This window comes from Seriola lalandi, unplaced genomic scaffold (genome assembly GCF_002814215.2).
Source record: "Seriola lalandi dorsalis isolate HSWRI2012SDOR001 ecotype SW California unplaced genomic scaffold, Sedor1 jcf7180002054885, whole genome shotgun sequence".
In the NCBI taxonomy this organism is placed as follows: domain Eukaryota; kingdom Metazoa; phylum Chordata; class Actinopteri; order Carangiformes; family Carangidae; genus Seriola; species Seriola lalandi.
Window position 1 is genome coordinate 6,903,092 of NW_019525437.1, and position 19,056 is coordinate 6,922,147.

At 41.3% G+C, this 19,056-nt stretch overlaps 1 long non-coding RNA gene across 4 annotated transcripts in view; it reads left to right on the plus strand.

The window, feature by feature from the left end:
- The window catches only part of LOC111671764 (uncharacterized), a 161,350-nt gene that overhangs the window by 119,856 nt on the left and 22,438 nt on the right, over window positions 1-19,056 (plus strand). The window contains exon 3 of one of the 4 annotated variants that reach the window (XR_002761970.2): window positions 1,236-1,443. The exons of the other annotated variants lie outside the window; for them this stretch is intronic. This is a non-coding gene — a long non-coding RNA (uncharacterized LOC111671764). The remainder of the gene's footprint in view (window positions 1-1,235; window positions 1,444-19,056) is intronic. 4 annotated transcript variants of the gene reach the window in all.

The window sequence follows — 19,056 nt, forward strand, 5'->3', positions numbered from 1 at the left end:
CAGGTGTGTGTGTGTGTGTGTGTGTGTGTGTGTGTGTGTACGTACAGAGAGATAGATTAGGGCCGTTGTGTCTTGCAGGCTGGGTCCCGGGGGAGCGGAGCTCACATTAACCGGTGGATGAATATTTGAAGAGGCCCCTCGGTATTTATCCGTCCACTCTCTCTCTCTCTCTCTCTCTCTCTCTCTCAGCCGGACACCCACGAGGTCAAGGGATGGTTGGTTGCCCCATTAATCATTGATCCGAGCATTTGAATCGGTTGTAATAGCCGAGGACATCGGTGATAAACAAATTGTTTTTAAAAGGTCGGTTATAGACGCATTAAAGTCTCCTCTTCTTCTCCTTCTTCTTACTCTACTTCTTCCTCCCATGAACACCGGGCCCCTGCTGCAGGCCCCGGAGGCCCCGCGAAATTACTATTTTTTCTGCGCGTTGCAGCTTTGATGTGGCGGAAAGGTTTCTGAGTGGATGCGGAGAATAAATGATGTATTTGAAGATCAAGTTATATTTTGTGTGGAGTATCATAAAAAGCTGCGGCTTATTTGTAACGCCTGTAAAGATGGTTCAGGATACTGTACTGAAGGAAGGCCCAGGCTGCTTTTAAAAACAAAACCAGGGTATTTCACACCTTTATCTACTGATGCATTTTCTCACCGTATTAGATTTCTATTTTTATTTGGATATGAGGTTAAAATCGAAGTCAAATCCGTTCATGCTCCACATTTTACGTGTTTTCTTGTCCTAGAAATAAAAATCAGTCCCTTCACACGTGAGTGAGGCCAAGTAGCCCAGTCACTAACTAGGACACGGTAAATGTTCACTCTGAAAACACTGATATCGCGCTATCTCGGTAGAAAAATATTAGCCCGCATTTTGCCCCTGTGCTTTCCAAAATGTGATTTAATCTCAGAGGCGCTTTAAGCTGCCTGGCGCTCCTGTTCAAACATTAAATAAAGGCGCTGCACAGTGCAGCCGCTCACACAGGGAACCAGGTGTCTAAAGTGTTACAGCTCGTACATGGTGAGAATGTGTGGACGGGGGCTGAATCCACGATGATACTTTCTGTAAATCTCCTTGGTTTAAAACAAAAGAGCTGTAAGGGCCCACAGCTGCGTGTTTCAGATTTTTGTATCAAAGCAAAGGTTGAAACATGCTGTTTGTTGGAAGCACAGGAGCTCCTGAACCTGTAAATGTCCATGTGCAGCGCGAACAACCAGGTGTGTTCTGTGTGACATAGGTAGAAGCTGGGAGGCCCGGGGAAGGCGTTCCCATCCATCCATCCATCCATCCATCCATCCATCCATCCATCCATCCATCCATCCATCCATCCATCCAACCATCCATCCATCCATCCATCCAACCATCCATCCATCCATCTCCCCTTCTGTTGCTCGCGTGCAGAGTCTGGCTGTCGCAGCTCGAGGATATTTGGACTGCAACAGGTGGTAAGCGCGCGCCTCTGCTTTTTTTTGCCCCCGGTTAAAAAAAAAAAAAAGAAAGAAAAAGAGAGAGAAAAGCTCCCAGATGTTATCTATGATAACCTGGCGTGTGTGTGTGTGTGTGTGTGTGTGTGTGTGTGTGTCTAGAGCTCGGGCCTGTGTAGCTTTCAAGTGGCCTTTATCACAATATTGAAGTGTTTCATTACACAGGTGTAAAAATGATTGAAGTTGTAGGTGAGAAGAAGTTAGTATCCGCATGTTGTAACAGAGTAAAATATAATTTAATATCATGTATTGTAGGGTTCGGGTAACAGCAGGTCATGAACCATTCAAGAAACAAGGCCATGGAGTCCATCAGGCCTCGGGAAAAAGTCAATAAATAAATAAATGAAACAAAATCAATAATTTAAATGAAAACTGAAAGACTATTAGTCCACAGCGTGAGGACAAGGTTAGGTGTGTCGGTCCACAGCTTATACTGGCCGCTTTCCAAATCCTGTGTTTGTTGTTGAGATTATATGATTTTTAAAATTAGGTCAAATGACCCCCCTCACCCGCAAACACACACACACACACACACACACACACACACACACACACACACACAAGCAAGCAAACAAAACGAGCTTAGTGGCCCTGTAATCCTACGAGAGCCACTTTCCTTTTTTACCACGTTGCGGATAATGAGGAGGAGGGGGCATGACGTCACCCACAGATGAAGCGCTGGTCCTTATATGTGTTTCCGCTGGAAACTAAACTTCACAAGGATATATATTGTTTTGTACAGCCATACAGTAATCATCTTATACGACGCTGGTCTATTATAGGCCTGTTGGTTAAAATGAGCTCGGCCAGTATTTACCTCCATTATCACAACATCACAATTTAAAACTGTTATAGTTTCAAAAACTTTTATTGAAGTTTTTCCAGTCCCGTTTATTTTTGATTTTTGATTTGATTATTGATTTTATTTATTTATTGTCACTAAAGATACAATCCTTGTTTCAAATCTCCACTGCCAAAATCGATTGTAGCCTATCATGTCCCTTATTGATTGATGGGTGTTTAAATAGAAAGACTGATACTTGACAACAATTAAATAATTTAATAATTTCTCAGAGGCAGTTACTGATTATTTATTTATTTATTTATCTTTAACTTGTGAGCATAAGATTAAATCAGGTCTGTGTTTTATAAGTATAAATACGACGAGACGTGTTTTCTTCATGTTGTTATGTGCCTGTAGTCCGTGTGTCTGATTGGGCCTATAAAGTAGCCTAGAGTTACTATAATGTGCCTGATGGATGTAGACTCATGAGGGTGGTCTGCAAGTTAAAGATGGAGAAGTTAGTAAAGTGAATTAGGTGCTGAATAAATAAAATGTGCAAACTTCTGCAAATAATCACCCTTAGTGTTTATCTTCCTCTCTTCCTCTTGTGTCGTTATTATTCTGCAGCCCAGAAGTTTTTTTTTTTTTTTTAAAGTCTCCCCGACATCTCTGCCTCCATCACACAGAAAGACTGCGAGAATGGTTGAATAGCAAAACTGTCAGAGCAGAGAGCTGTCGTGTGTTTCGGCTGTGTGTGTGTGTGTGTGTGTGTGTGTGTGTGTGTGTGTGTGTGTCTGTGTCTGTTTTAGTGTGTATGTGTGTTTCAATGTGTGTGGAGCGTAGAGGGACTGAATGGCAGCCAGTAGCCTGCTGATCTAGCGCAGGTGCAGAGGAGGGAAGCGGGCGGTGTGTGTGTGGAGAGGAGGTTTCTCTCTCTTTCTCTCTCTCTCTGTCGCTCTCTCTCTCTCTCCCGCACGCACGCACACACGCACACACTCACTTCCATTGAATAGGACCACACACTGACACAGACCAGCATGCCATCAGCCTCGCGCTGCTCTTTGCTTGCATTCTCAGGGGCTCGAGGCCTCCGCGACACCCCCACCCCACCCCACCCCCCTCCGACCACCACCACCACCCTCCACCTCCTCCCTCCACGTCACCAGCAGCTCGGGCTCCGTTTATCATTTGTGCTCATTGATGCTGACAGCTTTATAGAGCGCCATCATTAAAGGAATGCAGCAGATCACAACTCTGGACAAACCAAAACCAACCAGCAGTTCTGTTACTTTTTATTTTTAATGTAACTGTAGCTCACTGACGTACATGAAGATCACCCACATACTGGCTCTAAGTTTTTTTTAACCCCTCCATCACGTCAGACCATTTGGTGCTGTGTGCTAAATGAGTTACAGTGATATATAAATGTCGGATGGTTAGACCTATAGGCTTGAAACTATATCCAACTCAGCACCACCAAAACAGTTTTTAGTCTCCACTCCACTCCCTATTGCCACTCCAGCAATTTCCATGCTTTTCTTTAACTTGTGGATCCATGTTTCATTACTAACTCTGTGTCAGCTGCTGATTAAAGTGAAAAATAAATATTCAAAATGTGGATTTTAGACAAAATTGTAGTTTCATAAAGTCATAACTGGTCCATGTGAGTCTCGTGCTTCCTGAAATAAATTTAAAGATGACTTGTCTTGGCCTCAGTTAAGATAGGTTCTAATATGAGGTTACTGATAACTCAGATAACATATGTCTATTCTGCTTGTAGAGGAGATTAGCACAGGCCAGGAGAAAGTTAAAGGCAGAAGGAAGAGAGACAGAGGGATGGAGAGAGTAAGGGGGGTAGAGGGGGATTTTTCTGAGAAGAGCCGACAAACAACAATATAAGGCCTTTTGTACTGTAGCCTGCCAGGGAAATCCTTCTGCTGTGCGCTAGAACTGATCTGAGCTCTGCCATGAGAATAAATCAGTAGAGCTCATTACTCAAAAGCTGCAAATTTTTAAAGTAATATTATTACTCATTTAGAAAACACTTAGTTTGAGTTTCCTCATTTTGCAAAATCAATTTCAATATGATAGCTAATAAACCAAGACTCAAAATCACCGTTTTTCATTAGTACAAAATATCTAATTATAGGTTGTTTATTTCATGTTTTATTTGTTGTTGTTTTATTATTATGAGTGGGCCAGTATCTGAGTGTTTATTCTGAATATTGAGATTAAAAACCATTACGTTTATTAGGGCTATTACAGTCACTGTTACAGTCGCACGGTGTTATTTCGACGTACAGACTAATTTTCCCTATAGTCAAAAAAATGAAAAATGCAAGTGTCAATATGCACATTGTCTTATAACTAATTCGAGTTAATACAGCCATAATGACAGTATAACGGCACGCTAATTGGCCTTTTTTGCTGCACAACAATGCGACCAGATCAGCATCTCTTTATTATTTAATAACGTCAAACGCTTGGCTGGCTGTGCTGGCTGCTGAGCCTGCTGGCTGCTGTTGGGAAGAAGACAATACAGCTCCAATTCAGGAGCTTCACTCATGAGCTATATGGTCACAGGGAGGACAGGGACACGGGCCTTTATGGGGTTGCCAGAAATGTGAAGAGATTGAGTGTGAAAAGGCACCGGTTTAAATAAACCGTCTTTAAATGAAAATAAAATAAAGGTCATTTTCAACAACCATCTTAATTATTTATTAGATTTTCTTGTTTCCTGTGGGATGTTTTGGGCTCACTCAGCTTGAAGCAACAGGTGACTGTATGGGACCGGCCCGTCACGCGGCTGCAAGTGAAAGTGCTGCTGCATGGTCTGCTGGTCTTTTGTTGTCCGGAAATTTGGAGACTGTGTTTACTGATGCCCCTCCTCGGGCCTGTTGAGGAGGGGGGGGGGGGGCTATAATCTGCAGATCCAGTGTAAGCAGAAAGGACATCAAACCCATCAGCTTGTTTCAGGAAAATCAGTGCAAATTTAGGATAAAAAAATAAACCCTGAAAATAGGAGAAATTGCTTACAAATTAAAGCAAGTTTGACACCGTTCTATATTTGTTGGGAAGCCCAGACCACTGACACAGTAAACGAATATCTCTGTGTTGTTTCTTTAGACTTTGAAGCAACTATTTCTCTGCCTCCATGCAGCACGTCGCTGGTCTGGAACAATATGAGCGGGTTCCCCGGCTGACGGCCACCCATGGCCGGCTCAAGGAGCCTGGCAGACCCGGGAGGGGAAGAGAGGGGAGAGGAGAGGAGAGCGGGTGGGATGCCATGTGGAGACACAGAAACAGGCGATCATTGCTGCAAAAACGTTGCAGTGACTGGGTTTTCCCCCATTAACACACACACACACACAAACACACACACACACACACACCGGTTGCAGATTTCGATCCGGTTGGCTGAGGTTTGGCAGCTGCTGTCTCTGGCCCACAGCTTTAATTTTCGGCACTTGTTGAATCGGGTGATTTGAAAACGGAGCAGTGTCTTTGCGTCTGGAATCAGCGTTTTTCGTTGTTCCTCACTGTCTGCCAACGAAAGTGTGAACACATAACCAACACTCAAAAGCTATGAGGCTTTATCATCGCCTGACACGTCGAGAGAAGTGGAGAATATCTCTACATGTGATACTGAAAGAGGAGTGAGAGTTTTCTTTTTATGAACTGATGGAAGATTAAATAACTGATCGATTTTACATGAAATATAAATCAGAGGAATTTAGATTTCTTTTTTTTTCCATTGATTTTAATTTCTGCACATCCTGCTGCTCTAAAATGCGTTTTAAAGTAATAATTCCAGTGTCAGAAATGTGTAGTTGAAAGTATGTATTTGTGAACTGGAGGCAGTTTGTAGGCATTCAGAGATTCCTTGATAGAGAAGGCTGTTGAGCTGATGGGACTGAATCATCATTAACAAGCCAACAGACACAGGAACCCCCCTCCTCTGGTCTCATTTCCCAGCATAGACACTAACCTCTTTCACTCTGTCATCAGCCTGACTCTCTCTCTCTCTCTCTCTCTCTCTCTCTCTCTCTCTCTCTCTCTCTCTCTCTCTCCCTCTCTCCCTCTCCCTCCCTCCACCGACTCCAGCACACAACAGCACAGTCCATTGTTCGCGGCCCTCCCTCCCTCTGCCTGGCCCCCCGACCCAACTGTTGACCAACAACTCCACTCGCACATTAAACGGGGAGGGGGACGGCGGGGGTTGTCCTATTTTAGAATATGACACATCCAGAAATGCGTGCTGAGAAAAAAGGAAAGTGGGTTTAAAGGTGTGGCTCTCAGCATTTTATTCCACCAGAGACTCCTGTTGGAGGGGAAATAACTCATACCATAGATTTAAGATAAAATAATAACAGTGGGATGTACGTTCACGCAGTATAGCCACAGTTTTCTCGTCTGTGCTGTGTGCGTTGCTTTTCAGAATAAAAGCTTTAGAAATGATGTGCAGCAGTGGAAAAAAAAAGGGGGGGGGGCGCACAACCCGCGTGCCTTTCTAGCCCTCGGGGACATGCGCGACCCATCTGAATGGATGCTGGAGGAACTGAAAGTGTGTTTGCATCTATCTATCTATCTATCTATCTATCTATCTATCTATCTATCTATCTATCTATCTATCTATCATTAAAATGTACTACAATGCTCATAACAGGCTACATAGTATGAGATTATGCAGAATGTGGGTGTTTTGTTGACATTAGCTTTACCCAACTCACCCCAGTGATTTGTAAATTGCAATATTATATTGCAACATCAACCTATATACTTGAATATATTTTTTTATTTTCCTCTGATCATATTAAAACCCAATAAAGTATAGAAATAGCTATACTTATAATCGCAGGCTAACCCTTTCCTTTCTAACAAACTGAGCTTCTGAAGTTTTGTTGAAGGTGAAAAAGTATGGAAATTCACATTCAGTTCAAAATCGTGTCCATGAGCAATTTTGACAAAATTAGAAAAAGCAATGAAATTTCAAATAGCTGGATAAAACAATGTTAAGTATGTTGTTTGAGCTGTTAAAGATGGCCGGGGGTCTCCGGGAGCCCAGACAGAGTGTGGGGGTTAAGTGTTTTAGAGTCCAGTGCATACATCAAACTGTTCTCATAGAGTTGGTCTCTTTATGGACTCAGACACTGTTACCAAAATTCAGATACTTATACAATACTATAAAGAGTTTAATCTGTATTGATCATGTGTTTGTAGGTAACTCTAGCCGTCTTCATAATACGATTTACAGTATGAATATACTTAAAAACCATATACAGACTTTGAGCTAATGCTGCTAATATGTTAGATAAACAATTCAGGCCCTCAGGCCAGAGTTTGATTTGATGCATTAGGTTTTTTTTTTTTTTTTTAGAGGAGATTCTTTTCCACATGTCACTGGTTGACTCAGATAGTGTGTGTGTGTGTGTGTGTGTGTGTGTGTGTGTGTGTGTGTGTGTGTGTGTGTGTGTTTTAAGCAGATCTCCAAGACAAGGTGTTAATGTGTTTTAAGGATAGGTTTACATTGCAACGTGTCACAGAGATAGTTGTTCAAAGGCTTTGTCACTGGCATTAACATGACAGCACACGCACATGCACACACACAGGCACACACACACACACACACACAGGCACTCACACACAGGAACACACAGACAGACACATAGAGGCTAGACATATATACAGTATGTAGGCCAAGCTCATCTTTCAGACAGCACTCTCCACTTGTGTTTTCTCCACTTATTTCCTCCTCTCTCCAGGAATCAGCACATCAGATAAATGCCTCCGTGCTTGCTGGATGAAAGCATCCTCTAAATGTCATTTGCCAAATGTTTTTGTGCCACAGGCCTCAGCAACAGACACATGCTGATGAATTTAGACCCTTCACTACAGAGATACTGGGCTGTTATAACAAATCATGTTGACATACAGAGCATCAGCCCAGATTACATTTCTCCAAGTGGAAATGCCATATCTCTTTCAGTGGTGAATTATTCATCTCACCCGTGAACCTTTGCTGGTTTACTTACATTGTGTCCGACTTGTTGGCTAAATGAATCCCCCCTTTCTAACAAGCATTCAAAGCATTTTCACATTTTCAACATAAAAGTGTTTGATATGTCTTCTTCAAAAAAAATGGAAAAAATACAGCTGGGTTTTTTTCTAATTCACCTTTGTCCACAAAGACAAAATAAATTCAACTTAATATGAGTGAACTGTCTTCTTATATATGTACAGCTGTGTTGAAATTGACACTGATATCAGCAATGGCTGTTCCCATCATGTTTGTTATTAACCATTTAACATCACAGCCCATAAAAGCTGTAACACGATCAATTTACTGGCACAATTAATCTTTAAGATAATAATAATGTCATAATAATTAACACTGACAGCTTGTCATTTTACAGATTATACCTTATCTCACATCTGTAATCTGGCATGCAGCTCAGTGAGACACTGAATATCTATACATCAGTTTGTTTTGACTGGTTCAGGCTGTGCTGTGGCTGATATGAGTCAAACACTTCTGCTCAGTGATGTAATCGTGTGTTAATATATAATCTGCTCCTCATCCACTGCTGAGATGCGGTTACAGGATGTTCATAGCTGAGCCGTGTTTGGTTTAAATATTATGTTTAAAAAAAAAAAAAATTGAAAAAAAATGAAAAAGCTGTGTGGACCTGTCCAATCTTAACATTCCTGCATTTGTTCAGATCCAACTGTATGAAGAGCAATTTTCTTTTATCATGCATAAAAAAAAAAAAAAAAACCTCTTTCCCAGTCGATCGGGTGGACTGTAGTGTAGATTTCGATTGATTGCATCAGTCACTATCAGGCTATTCTGGAGCTGGTGACTCTGAGGTCTCCCTCTCCCTCTCCCTCTCCCTCTCTGGTCTCTCTGACAGAAGCTGTTGTTGAATGGAAGAGTGGCCTCTTTCAGTGTGGGTGTCCCCTCGGGGCCAACTGGGAGAGATAATCAGACAGGACAGTTACAGACAGACAGACAGGCAGGCAGATGCAAGTTGTTTCTCCCTGACTCAGACCAAGACGCATTTGGAAGAATTTTAAATGGGCATTTGTGATTTTCCCCCCAGAAACATCTTTAAAACAAGGACCTATGATTTTAAAATTTTTGACAGTTTAACATTGTTTTCTCCACTTCTTTCCTCCTTTGAAGTCAGCTGTTAAGGTTTTAAATTCTGTCTGCAGTTTAATCAGAGCAGCACAGTGAGTTCGTCTCTGAAAAATCTTCACTATCATTTTAAGAGTCGACCATTAAAACACCTTTGAGATTAGATTAGTTTAGATTAGATTAGATTAGATTAAATTAGATGGAGTCTTAAAGGTTCCTTGGGTTCTTGCAGTACAAGAACATCAAATAGGAGCAAACCTAATTTCTGTTTAAGGTAAAAATAAAAATATATATATATAGATATATATATCTATATATATATAAATAAATGTAAATTATCGCATTGAGCCTTATGAAAAGTTTTAGAATCACTGAAACGCTCAGACTGTAAATTTAGTTGTTATTATTAGTTATTAGTTGTGTAATGCGCATAAAAAGTGTCTCACATGGATTTATAGGACGCCACCGCTGCAGTGGTGACACATGTCAGACATCAAAATAACTTCTTACATTAAATTACAAACAAACGTTTGGTTCAAATCCCTTCAAATAAAACCTGCCACAAATAGGACTCCATTCATAAAACACATCTACGGTTTATCATAATCATTAGAAGCAGCCCTTAAATCATCTGAAAATGAACAAATAAACATGAACTTTGTCTTCAATTTCATCTACATCACTAACAAAAACCTCGTCTTTCTTCTCTTCAGGGAAACCATCAGACCCATGGGGATGTACCTCAGTATAACTGCTCACACTGCTCATAAGGCTCTACACTGCAGCTGTCCATATAGTATCTCTCAGATCCCTTTAAAAAATATAGTTTAATTTCTCTTGTCATTCTAACTACTCTAACTACTACCTCAGTTTACTCTGAACACGGCTCTTTTGCTACAGCATGAGTCATAGAGCATCTCTTCTCTTATGATAGAGGATATTCCCCAGGAAGGACCTACCTGACAATAAGTGGCTATAGACTGAATTATTATGTGATATCAAATGTTAATAAAGAGAATTTAAACAGGGATATTATAATGTTGAAAAAAAATTGACTTTGTTACTGTATCAGTCTTGTTTTTCAAGAGATTGCGTGATGATAACAAGCTTCATCTCTGGAAGTTTCCATCGCAGCATTTCTGAGCATACCTGCATGTGCGTTAGTGTGTGTGTGTGTGTGTGTGTGAGGGAGGGAGGTAGGGAGAGAGGGACATGGCAATATAATATATAGGCCAGAGGGAGAGAGAGACGGGGAGAGAGGGGGAGAAGGAGACAGGTCTGGCCTGGGTTGGGTTGGGCAGGTCAGTGTAGCAGCATTTGATTGTAAATAAGAGAGGAGTCAGTTCACACGCCGATCAAGTGACTGCCGGGAACAAGCGAGCCATTTGAATCAGGTGGCTATCTCCCTATCTGAGAGATCAGAGCCCTGTCACCCCCTCCCACCTGCCTCCTCCCTTTCCTCTCGTCATTGTGTGTTGCGCAGTAAGGGACACACACACACACACACAAGTGAAATGACATGTCCCTCCCTGCTGGCTATAAGGGCAGGCAGAGTGGCTGGATGAGATTTCACTGTCTCACGTTAGGAGAGGAGAGGAAAGTAAGGAAAGGAGAGGAGGGGAGGAAAGAGGAGAGGAACGGCCCCCGCAGTGCTATAACATCCTGAAAGCCGTCCTGTCATTGGCTCTGTTATCTGACAGCGACGATGCAAGAAAAAGCAGAATTCACAGATGCTTTCAATCAGATTTTCTTTGGCATTAAAAAAAAATCCAATGTCTTTATTCACTCTACAGACAATTTACTGCCTTGTCATTTAATTTAATTTCATTCTATATTGTTCTCAGGGTTAAACAATTGTGCACAACTCCGTTTAATTTAACTGTCAAGACTCAAGCTCTAATTTATCCTAAAGCTTTAGTCCTACCTTTAACAGCAGGGGAAATGGGTCTGCTCTTTTATTTTTACTATCGATTCATGTCTCTCTTTTATTTTTTATTGTTTAGTTTGTAAAATGACAGAAAACTGTGTAAAATAAACATCACAATTTCCAAAGAGTCCAAGAAACCCCAAATATATTCAGTATACAATGATATATCAGAGGAAAGGTTTGGCTAGGAAGGTGACTTAAATCATTAACAATTAATCAACAAATCATTTTAGCACTAAATGAAATAAGTGCTTCTTTTAATACATCTGAATGAATTCATTTACACAACTAATACTTCCGTTCACTTTGACCATAACGCTAAGAAACCAGAGCCTGCCCTTCAGTATGCTGGCTGTAAGAATAATGGCTTATTAAAAGTGGATCCAATAAAACACGAAAGGAGACATACACACACACACACACACACACACACACACACACCCACAAGCGCACACATGTACACACTCGCCCACATATGTTTTTTATGTTGCGTCTTGACAATGACCCCCAGGGGAGACGATGATGTGTGACAGCTGCTGCCTGTTCATATTGATTAAATGACAGCCAGGATCACTTACCGATTTACCAACTGACGGAGCTCAAGCATGCGACGCAGCCCTGAGGGAGGGTTTAGGCCTGTTAGCCTGGACAGCCTGCAGTCTATGTTCACAGCCGCCGCTTTAATATGAACATCATCTCTATCCCACTGTGACCCCGCAGGACGCACATTAGATTACCCTGCTCATTTTTGATGCCACAACAATCAATACAATAATTTGTATACAAAAGCCGAAAAGCAGATTAAGTCGTCATGATACGCAGTCTAGTAGAGATAAAAATGTGATTTAAACAGGTAGGACCCATGTTTGTGAACCAAGTAAATGAGAAATTAGCTAGCAAGTAAGACCCAGGCTGTGAAAACAGCGTTTTCCTTGAAAAATATATTGAAACAGAAACAGTAAACTTGTGTCTTTGGCAGGCTACCAGCACAACAGTTGAACTGAAAGTGTTTTTTAACAAAACATCATTATACAACAGTGGAGAATATGACAGAACCAAACGCATCAGAATAATTTAGTATAAAGCAAAAATGATGCCAAAAAAGAGAATATTAGATGGAAGAACAGAATAAAACAAAACAGGATGAAATGTGACAAAATGTATCTGAACAGGACGAAACAGACAAATGTATCAGGACGTAAAAAGAAACATCAAAATATAAGAAAATGGACTGAATATAGCAGCAAAAATATGATAGAGGTCAATGATTCCTACTGACATGAAGGATTTCATTCAGCAGATTCAACACAGAAAATTGTGTTGAAAATGTCTTTTATAAGAACATGCTGTTAAAGAATGTGGAGCGCTGCGTATTAAAAGCTCCACTCGCCAACGTTTTTAATTATTTGAATGAGGTGACAAGAAGGTACGTTTGGAAAAGGACATTAGGAAATTTGATTCTTTGATTTGATTGAGTCTTTTAGCCCGTTGGGTCTCAGTTTCTTATTAATGGAGGTGAATAATTTGTAAAAGACTATTTACAGCCTTCATTTTAAAAGTACAATTTTTATTCTATTGAAATTGAGTTGGTTTTCTACATTGTCAGTGCACAAATACAGCACAGTGTTATGAATATAAATGCATTACCAATCATGACTGGACAAAAGGGAAGTGGACTGGACTCGAGTCAGGACATGACTTTACAGAACATGTAAGGACCAGACATGGCCGGGCAGATAAAGACAGTACAGGACAGATCAGGATTGGACAAGACAAAACATGAGAGGGACAGGACAGGGCAAGATAAAACTTGACTTAACTGGACATTGCAAGAAAAGAGACAGAGCCACATTTTAGGGCATGGGCAGAAAAAGACAGGATAAGACAAAACAAGACAGGACTGGACATAACCAGGACATTATTTGTAGAGGAGATGAAAGACAGTCCAGGCCTGTGTAAATCAGTGCAGAAAAGGGCAGGACATGCTGCATTATGTGCCTGTGTGTCTGGTGAGTCAACAGGATTGGCAGTGCTGGGACAGGCGGGACGTTTGGCACCTTTCATTGCTGCCAGCACCAAGAGTTTCGGCTCTCTCCGCGTAGGTAGAGGGTGTGGCCTTGGGAACGCGCCAGGTGAGGCTGTTGAGTGCAGATTAAAGTGGAGATTGATCAGTCACTCCAGTCATCGGGGCTGGTGAGTGACAGCTAGCCTCGGGACACAAACATGGAGACTATTGATTCTGAGTCGCCTTCTATCTCTTAATTGCTCTCCTCAAGTCAATGCTGTCAAACATTCACAATCACACATACACACACACACACGTGAGATGATGATAGACCTTGTTCCTTTAACTCTGTCTGTCTTTCTTTCTGACCAACACACACACACACCCAGTGTTGGTGACAGGACTCTTACTGTGTGTGAATCCCTGTTAGCAGGAATGACCCTCAGGCCGCATTTTCTAACAGGCCTACAGGATATTTAGCAGCAAGGAGGGAGGTTTCTATGGCACTTGAAGGAAGCTGTTAACAATAAAATGTCATGTACTAAGTAGTTTACAGCTTGAGAAGAAGTGCAGCTTGAAAAGGTTCATACAAAAACAAGAAATCATGACACACTGTGGCTGTAAATGATCTGATAAACATCACTTGCATAAATGGCAAAACGTGCATTCAAGGAAAAATCGAACACAAAGTTTAAACTGATGTTGGAAAGTAAACTTTTCCTGCAAATTCCCATTTCAAAGTTTCTCAAAGACTCCAGATAACAACACTGCAGCAGGTTTATACTGTGGCCATCAACTCTAAATATTTCAACTTTGATTCTGAGAAATTGTTTGTCTGTCAGTTTGGTATGGTGGATAGCACTAAATACTGCAGTACCCATTAGACTGGGATGTGGTTGCTATGACGAGGAAGACAGTTAGAAGTGTCCATCACAGCTGTAGCAAACTCAAAACAAGATTGTCATTGCAATGCTAAACAAAAACCGTGGCGTACAGTTCTCCAGATTCTTCCAAGATGACACTGGTGTCTCAAGGAAAAATGAGAGAAGCAAATGACTAATAACAACATGTTTGTGGTGAAATGACAAATACCTTGAGTGGTCGCAACAATCGTGACTCTTTTTTAGCAGGAGAAAAGGAGGAAGCAGTGTGATGTTTTGCCCTTGTCTGCTATAAATTCAGTTTATATACAGCTAATTTACAACAGCAAATGTTTTTTGAAGGAAAAATATGTGCAACTGAATCATGTTTTTTATTAATGTAATGAGGAAATGTTGTTAATTTCAATATTTGGCAAGTCTCACAAAAATGCATCAGACATCATATTTGTTTTCTGTCACTCGTGGTGACCACAGTATTATTAAACTTTTTTATGGTTATTTTTTTATGCACTCAGGTTGTGATCAGGGAATGATTGTGGTCTTATTAAATACAGAAAACCAAACCAAAACCATCTAACCACAGGTGAGACTCTGGATGTGACCGCAGGTCTCTGGTGTGACAGGTGTGTGACTTGCCAACCACTTCGTGGAGAATCTGCAGCTATTATTAAATCTAGCGCTTCATATATTTAGAAGAACATTGTCTCTGAACCACCACAACATAACTGGGGAAACAATTTTGTCATAAATGAGTGTAATTTCTCGGAGACAGAGTTGGTTGTTCACCTTCCTCATCAATACTCACAGTGAAAGCTGATGTCTTCAAAATCACAAGCACGATCTCCCCCCAGCCTTAACCAAGCAGTTGTTTTTTTCCTAACAATAACCAAGTTATTTTAACTCAAATTATGATCATTCCCTCACCCTAATATGGTGTTTTTGAACACAGGGATGTCAATCAGAAGATGTTTATGTTCTATGTGTTGCTCTGGAGAGAAATTATCAACAAGGTATTGTGTCATCTAATTGGAGGACTTATATCAGCTGTAGTTTTGACTGAATTTCAGCTTTCGATTCAGCTTCAGTTTCAGCTTTAATTTCGGCTGTAGTTTTGGCTGTAGTTTTGACTGTAGTTTTGGCTGTAGTTTCGGCTGTAGTTTCAGTTTTAGTTTCAGCTGTAGTTTTGGCTCACCGTTAGCAAAGCATGGAACAAAATCTTAAATCCTGTGATTGGAAGTTTTCCCACTAAGATGCTCTTTGGGTAGTTATAGCCGTAGATGACTTCTCTCCTTAAGTTTTTATGTACACAGTTGCTCATCTTCTAGAACAGAAGAGTTTTATGTCCATCCAAGCTTTGAATGTGCTCCAACAGCCTGTCTCTTAACATGCAGAAAATGAACAGGGCTTTTACTTCTGGATCCCTGGATTCTCCCAAAATAACGTTTCCCACTTTGCCCCACTCTATTTTAAGCAAACAGCAGATAGGACACGATGTGCATTGAATAAAAGTTTAATATACACTGTATGAAGGTGAGGAAAACCGTAAAATATATCATCTACAAACAAACAAATAAGCAGAAAAAGCCTCAGTGTGGCCGTGGATGATGGGAGGGGAATTCTGTATTGGGAGCAGCGGCCTAATAAGGCTAAATACCAGACTGTGAATAATCTCCCAGTAAACTGTCTACTCATGAAAAACACAGAGATGCAACAGCAGCAACTCTCGCTTTCTGCCTGGCTGCCCTCCCTCTGCCCCCCTCCTCCCTCCTCTCTCTCTCTCTTTCTCTTTCTCTCTCTCTCTCTGTCCACACTGTTCTCTCTCCCTCTCTTCTTTACTTTCCCGTTCCTGCTCTCCTCCTCCTCCTCCTCCTCCTCCTCCTCGCTCCTCGTCTCGTCTCAGTAAGTAGGATAAGGCTTGGAGAGCTCTGTCGTCGTGGTAACTGCCAGAAGTATTCAGTTTGAAGTTTGAGGAGGTCAGTTTGCGGGTCAGAATAACCCCCTCCACCCCCCACCCCCAAACACACACACATACACACACACACACACACACACACAAACACACAAACAGGCCTAAGAGAGAGAGTAGGGGTGTTGAGGGGACCCCCATATGGGCCTGGGCCCTTATACGTGAGGGGGTGAGGTGGGGGAATGGATGTTTTTGGAGGGGCAAGGGCCACTGCAAAGTCCTACATCTAAAACAGTTGTGGTACCAGAACTTTTTCAATTTCTGGGATTGAAATCAAGCTGATTATGAACAATATCTGACTTGGATTCACTCTTGGTTATAATCGGATTTTTTTCAGTTCAGTTGCTCTGGTGTTCATTTCCATCCTTTCAGTATGATGATCAGTAAACTAAACCTCAGCGACTGCTGCTTATCCAGTATCCAGTCCATTGGGTAGTTTTATCATACAAGCTGACCGTATGCTTTATATGTACAACCTAATCTGGAAAGTCACTAGTAACAGTTCAGAGGCTGTCACATAGATGGAATGTGATAAAAAGTATCTACCTCTGAAATGCAGTAGAGTACAACTGTACAAGAGTAATGTAACATAGAATAAAAATAAATAAATGCTTAAGCTGTAGAATGAGCCCGGATCCCTCTGGCTGCGAGCTGACAGTTCAAACCATCCACAGCGAGTACAGTTATGTTTTCCGGAAGTAAATGACACAGAAGCTGGTCCAGGACCAGCGCTGCACAGACACCCCAAAAAACAAAAACATTAATTCTGGCCCAGCCAAGGTCCAACGGTCACCAAAGCTTTTGTGTTGTTGTCAATGAAACTTTGTTGTTGCCTTGACTGTGGGCCAAACACTCTCTGTGCACATAAACAGCTCGGGCTGTGTGTAGACTCACACGGACACCTTGAACAACACTCCCGGCTTTGGGAAGTAGTTTCAGCTCATCAGTCGCAGACAACTGCTGCACCACGAGCAAACACAAAAGTCCTCCACTGCCACCACACTGCCACTGCAGGTGCAGCCCCCTCATCCCCACATGCTGTAAAACACAACTGAGCAGGCAGGTTGTAAAACTGGACTTAAGTCTGTGAAACAACAGGAACCTTCCTCTGTCCCACAAAAATTAGAAAGATTTCTAGCATTTTCTGAGGGGTTGTATGGGCAATTGAGCCCAAATGAAGTTTCTACTCTTCTTTCATCACTGCTGAACATGAATTATATGTGTTTAAAGGCCAGTAAGGCTGCATCAGTGCTGCTTAGGTTCCTAGGCAACAGGAAGAGGAAATCAGGTTTGTTATCTGAGCAGTTTAGAGCAGCGATAATCTGACTGTGTTTCTAATATTTAGTCCAAACTTTCTTTCTCTTCTTAACTTCCTCTCTCTCATAGTTTCTCTCTCTCTCTCTGTCACTATCCTGGGTGGTTTCTGATGTAAATGTTTTCAGTCAGTTGGCGGCTGAGTCTCAGCAGGTGGTCCACCAAATCCACCGTAACCCCCGGCAACCCCTGTCCAGCCAATCCAAACGCTGCCCTGCCCGCCACTCCGCTTAGTTAGCCCTGACAGGACCCTCTGTGTGTGTGTGTGTGTGTGTGTGTGTGTGTGTGTGTGTGTGTGTGTGTGTGTGTGTGTGTGTGTGTATAACATTGAGAGAGAGCGAGAGTAAAGCATTTGAGAAGCAGCACTCAGAGGACAGGGCGTGTTCTTGGAGTGGTCATTAAAAGTTTATTAAAAACTTTTCAACCGTTGGGAAAATGGGACTGAATATCAGCGAGCATGGAAGCAATTGTGTGTGTGTGTGTGTGTGTGTGTGTGTGTGTGTGTGTGTGTGTGTGTGTGTGTGTGTGTGTTAGCTCACTGCTACAGCTACTTCCTTATACCTCCCAAACAATCAGCTTCTCACTCAGTGTTTTTGAAAAAACTGGCTCTCTTGCTGTCATCATCTTATCATTTAGGGTCTTTCACTTTCTTTCCTTTTTTCATTCTTTTTTTAGCTTCTAAACTCAAACATTTCAGGACCATTGTCTGCACGTTGTTGAGAAGCATTCTGGGAAATGTAGGAAGTCACTACCTGAGGTAGTAGATGATGTACTTTGAGGGAATGCAAGTGCACCATAAAAGTAATTTTCGCTTTATTACAAGCTGGAATTGTGTAATAATATAATGATAAATGATATAATAATGTGATGATGATGATGAATCTATCATGAGGATATGTCGACCATTTTGCATCAGATTCATCAGAATTTTTTTATACTTTTTCCTTTTCCTTTTCCCTTTGGATCTCATCCTGGATGTTTTCACTTTTTCATAAACAGGCTTGTGGTAAACCTGAGGTCCTATATGACCGCAAAAGAGTAATATTAGTAATATTAGCATTCACAAAAATCACATGAAACATATCAAGAAAGTTTCCAATCTGTCTATTTCTAATAACTAATTACATTCCTATTAGCTTGATGAGTCTTCTCTCAGATAGCCAATGAATTGTTTTGTTGCTGTAATTACTCATTGAATGAACTCAGAGAGCTCATAGTTCAGTTTGACTCACACACAGTGAAAACAGGCCTGGCTTCTTCAAAAACTTAAAAACACGATGATCTGATTTGTTCATAATCTTTTCTAACCTGTGAATAAAGACCTTGAATCAACCGGCGTCACTAACCGATATTTAAAAAATTAAAGACAAGAGAGTGTAATTATTGGGCGACAAAAAAAAAGCTACTTAGAGGTAATTTGAGTCAAGTTGATAAATGACACTCATGTTTACTGTCATTCATTTAACTAAACTTGCCTTTTTGTGCTTGGGAGAAATTTAAAGCAAAGCGTCAACTGAGCCGACAAAACTAGAGTAAAGACAGTTTAGTGTTAAAGACAC